We start from the raw sequence: 5,724 nt of genomic DNA on the forward strand, positions 1-5,724 counted from the left end.
CTGAAGTCACATCTAAGTGCACAGAAATATGTGATAAGACACTTGGGCCCAGATCATGTTCCAAAATCTGCCTGGTTCATGTGTACCCCAACAACCGGCCTGATAAGGCTGAGAGAATGTACGCAGTGTTAGATGAACAAAGTAATCGGTCATTGGTGAAGTCAGAGTTCTTCAACCTGTTTGGCATCAATGGTGATTCATCCTCCTACACTCTGAAGACATGCTCGGGCATAATGAAGACAGCAGGAAGAAAAGCCAGCAATTTCACTGTTGCATCAATTGATGGCAAAAACCAGGTAGCACTTCCCTCTCTCCTAGAGTGCAATATGATGCCAGATGACAGATCTGAAATTCCCACGCCGGACATTGCACAGTACTTTCCCCACCTTGAACCAGTTGCAGATAAAATTCCAGCACCTGACCCCAATGCTCCTATCCTTCTGTTGTTAGGCCGGGACATTCTGAGTGTTCACAAAGTACGTGAACAGTACAATGGTCCGCATAACGCACCTTATGCACAACGACTGGATTTAGGCTGGGTGATTGTGGGCGAGGTCTGCCTGGGAGGAGCTCATAAGCCAGCCAATGTGAACGTCTTCAGGACAAATGTGCTGCAAAATGGACGCACCTCATTTCTCATGCCCTGTAATGGAACAATTCATGTAAAGGAGAAATGCAGTGTTCGTATGCAGCAACATAATTCGGACCCTCCTCTCTGTCCTGAGGAGGTAACTCCCGCTACCAGCACAGACAACATTGGAAGCAAGGTTTTTCAAAGAAACCCAGATGACGACAAACCTGCTCTATCTGTTGATGATCGCATCTTCCTTGAGATAATGGACAGAGACGTCTACATGGATGAAGAAAACCACTGGGTGGCACCCTTGCCATTCCGTTCACCACGCAGGTCTCTCCCGAACAACAGGAGCCAGGCTCTGAAACGTCTCACTACCCTGCAGCGTACACTAGAGAAAAAGACTGATATGAGAGAACATTTTGTTGATTTTATGCAGAAAATCTTCGATAATGGTCAAGCGGAACCAGCACCACCACTCAAGCAAGGTGAAGAGTGTTGGTACTTGCCCATATTTGGGGTGTATCATCCCCAGAAACCGGGGAAGATTCGAGTAGTATTCGACTCGAGTGCCCAGTTTGAAGGCATCTCCTTGAATGACGCACTCCTCAGCGGACCTGACCTAAACAACACACTGCTCGGTGTTCTACTGCGCTTTCGTAAGGAACAAGTAGCCGTTACCGTAGATGTTGAGCAGATGTTTTACTGCTTTAAGGTCCGAGAAGATCACCGCAATTATCTCAGGTTCCTGTGGTTCAAGGATAACGACCTCAGCAAGGGAGTCACAGAGTTCCGCATGAACGTGCATGTTTTTGGAAACAGCCCTTCCCCAGCTGTGGCCATCTATGGCCTGAGACGAGCAGCTGAACTGGGTGAGGAAGAACATGGCTCGGACGCGAAGCAGTTTGTCCATCGTAACTTCTATGTGGATGATGGACTTACCTCAGTGGCCAGTGAAGGTGAAGCCATTGACCTCCTGAAACGCACAAGAAACTTGATGGCAGAGTCAAACATAAGGCTTCACAAAATAGCCTCAAATAGCAACAACGTAATGGAGGCCTTCCCATCAGAGGAGAGAGCAAAGGACCTCAAAGACTTGGATTTAGGTGTGGACCCTCTGCCTCTCCAGCGAAGTCTCGGGGTAAGTTGGAACTTACAGACAGACAGTTTCACGTTCCAAGTGGCACAAGATGCTAAGCCCTTCACACGGAGAGGAATACTTTCGACTGTGAATAGCCTATATGACCCCCTGGGATTTGTTGCCCCCATTACAATGCAGGGGAAAGCACTGGTCCGGGAACTTTCCTCAGAGCAATATGAATGGGACGAACCTCTACCGGCAGAAAAAGAAGCATCATGGAGGACGTGGACCGCGTCACTCACTGAGCTCAAACAACTCCAGATACACAGGCCCTACGTACCAGTTTCATTGTCATGCACTCAGAAGAGAGAGATATGCATCTTTTCAGATGCTTCGACAACAGCAATAGCAGCCGTAGCTTACCTCAGGGTCATAGACACTGATGGTCACTGTCATGTGGGATTTATCATGGGCAAAGCGAAGCTGGCACCATACCCTGCTCACACCATTCCACGCTTAGAACTCTGTGCGGCTGTCTTAGCAGTTGAACTTGCAGAACTGATCACAGAAGAGAGTGACATTGAACTGCATGGAGTCAAGTTCTACACAGATAGTAGAATCGTCCTAGGCTATATCAACAACACCTCTCGGCGATTCTATGTGTACGTTGCAAATAGAGTGACCCGGATCAGGAAATCCACAACACCAGAACAGTGGCACCATGTTGGCACGGATCAGAATCCAGCGGATCATGGAACCAGGTTCATTCCAGCAGCTCGCCTACGGCACACTAGCTGGCTCTCAGGTCCAGAGTTCTTGAGACAGGCTGATCGAGAGGTCGACAAGGAAGTGGAATCCTTTGAACTTGTGGAGCCATCACATGATGCAGAGATTCGTCCACAAGTGACCACGCTTGTCACAAACGCTACAGAACAGTTGCTTGGGTCACATAGATTTGAACGCTTCTCAAGTTGGGAGTCCCTCGTGAGAGGTATGGCAACACTTACTCACGTTGCAAAGTCATTTTCTCAGACTTCTCGCACGAAACACTGCTCAGGCTGGCACTGCTGCGACAATCTGCACACTACAGAACTCTCACAAGCGAAGACAGCCATCATTCAGTGTGTGCAGCATGAAGCTTATAACGCAGAGCTCAAGAGTCTCTCAAAAGAGGGAGGGATCTCTCACCAAAGCCCTCTCAAGAAACTTGATCCCTTTATTGACGAGGAAAGGTTGTTGAGAGTGGGAGGTCGCTTACAGTCAGCGGATCTGTCAGAACTGGAAAAGCACCCTCTGATAATCCCAGCCAATCAACATGTAGCCACCCTGCTAGTCAGGCATTACCACAACCAAGTAGCTCACCAAGGCCGTCAATTCACTGAAGGCGCATTGCGCACAGCAGGACTCTGGGTTGTTGGAGGTAAGAGACTAATTTCCAGTGTCGTCCATAAATGTGTCACTTGCAGGAAATTAAGAGGACGGCTAGAGGAACAGAAAATGGCCAACTTACCGGCCGACAGAGTCACTGTGGATCCACCATTCAGTCATGTGGGCTTAGATGTTTTCGGGCCATGGGGTGTCACAACCCGCCGCACCAGAGGACATAGTGCTGAAAACAAAAGATGGGCTGTGATATTTACTTGCCTGAGCACTCGAGCAGTTCATCTGGAGGTTATCGAGTCGATGTCAACTTCCAGCTTTGTCAATGCCTTGCGTCGGTTCCTGTCTATCAGAGGACCAGTAAAGCACCTCCGGTCAGACCGAGGTACGAACTTCATCGGAGCCTGCAAGGAATTGAAAGTCAATGTAAAGGATCCAGAGATCAAAGGATACTTGTTGGACCAAGGCTGCACTTGGACCTTCAATGCACCTCATTCATCTCACATGGGAGGAGTGTGGGAGCGAATGATCGGTGTAGCTCGACGCATTCTTGACGGTCTGCTGCTAAAAACCTCAACCACACGCCTCACACATGAGGTATTGACCACTCTTATGGCTGAAGTCATGGCCATAATGAATGCTAGACCTTTAGTTCCTATTTCCACCGACCCTGAAAGGCCTGAAGTTCTCTCACCTGCAATGCTTCTGACCCAGAAAGCCAGTGCTGTGTCAGCACCACCCGGAGACTTCGAGCTCAAGGACCTCTACAAAAGCCAGTGGAGACAGGTCCAAAGTCTCGCAGACTGTTTCTGGAAGAAGTGGAGACAGGAGTATCTTGCGACATTGCAGACAAGGAGGAAGTGGCAAGGAGAGAGACCCAACCTTCAAGAAGGTGATGTCGTCTTACTTAAGGACAGTCAAGTGAAGCGTAATGAGTGGCCTGTCGGGCTTATAGTCAAGGCCATACCTAGTGCCGACAACAAGGTGCGGAAAGTCGAGGTCAGAATCATGAAACAAGGGACGGCCAAAACGTACCTCAGACCTGTTACGGAGGTTGTTGTGCTCTTGTCTGAGAATGGACAGAAGGACTAAATAATAGTGGTATACTTGTTAATATACCAGGCGGGGAGTGTTCTGACTCCTGGTTCAGTTTACTCTACTGGTCCATTACCGCCACCTAGTGGACATTAGTTCTAGTATCTATCTTTCCTTTAGTTTCGGTTTCATTTCAGTTGAATCAAGAGCAGTCCACCATGTGCTTATGAAAACGTGTTCTCCTTTCACTTTAAGCCTTGGAGTTGATATGTCTGTAAGTAAACTGTCAAATGTTGATAGAATGAATGTTTTAATGGTAAAATTGTTCTTTAGAAGGAAAATGTTAGTTTATTTGTCAAATGAATGTAGACTACACATGCTGGTAATTGCTTCACTTGTTAGCTTGCTAGCTACTGTAACTGAGGGGTACTGCAAGGCCTATGCTAAGCTAATAGCTTGCTAATTCATATTCTAATACTTACCTGAGTTACTTACCATCCTGCATATTTGTTTTAAATTGAAATACTTGCCTGCCGTATGCTTACCTGGCATGTTACCTGTGAAGAGAAATAATTGAAATTCATAGTCATTTGATAAGCATGAAACTATGTACATTCTCACTGATGTTACTGTATGCATATATGCACTATGTGTGCAGTGTAGTGATACATGCTTCTTTTGTTGTATTTTTCAGTTTTACAGAAACGACCATCAGTAAAGCCACACGTTTTTGAACAAGACGGTTTTATTGGAGTTTTTGTTCGCTATCTGTCAAGCCTTGCACAGACACGCAATCGTAAGGACAGAATAATAGGTATATACATAATCAGTGTTGGGGAGTAGCGAACTACATGTAGTTGAACTACATTTTGTGGTAGCTTGCTGGTAGTTCAACAACATTCATATTTGCGTAGTGAGTCAAGTAGTTAAATACTTTTTGGTCATTTTGGTGTAGTTTAAAATACAGTGTATGAAATCTTCTCCCTTCTCATTCCTGGACTTCTGATGGATGGTGCTCAGTCTCGCTGGCAATGGTCCAGCAAGTGAAATGTGTTGCCCAGAAGCATGAGAGACCTCCAAGAGAAGAAGCATGTGAGACCTCCAAGAGAAGGAGGTGATGAAGACATTTCAACAGAAGATCAGGAGATCAGAGTGGAGACCTGCCTGACGGGGTGAATCCTGAAGCTGTCACCCGCTCCTCCATGGCTTAAGATGGAAAGTTTGATGTGCTGAGAAGAAGGCTGACAGATAAATGACCATCAGTCAAGTCTGGATGAAAAGATGCCGCAGTCCCTCGACTCACAGACAGGGAGCAGCATTGCATGCAGGTTTATTGCAGACTCACAGTACTAAAATACAGAGCACACAATGAAATGAGACTTTTTGTTGACATGTTTTGATTTGTTTGACCTGCTGTTTCCTTTGCTAATTCATTATAATATTGACTGACTGCACATTTGCTTCCATAATCTTAATAGTTTATCTTAAACTGCAAAAATCCAATGTTTGTTTGTTTGTAAAAAAAAATTGTCCCACATTGGATGATGTCATCAGTGAGTGATGTCATAAGCATTGTGACATCATCAGTGACATCTTATTGACCAATGATGAAGTCATCAGCGAGTGACATCACTGATGATGTCATAGGGATTGT

This window comes from Poromitra crassiceps (genome assembly GCF_964638095.1).
Source record: "Poromitra crassiceps genome assembly, chromosome: 21".
Taxonomy (NCBI): Eukaryota; Metazoa; Chordata; class Actinopteri; order Beryciformes; family Melamphaidae; genus Poromitra; species Poromitra crassiceps.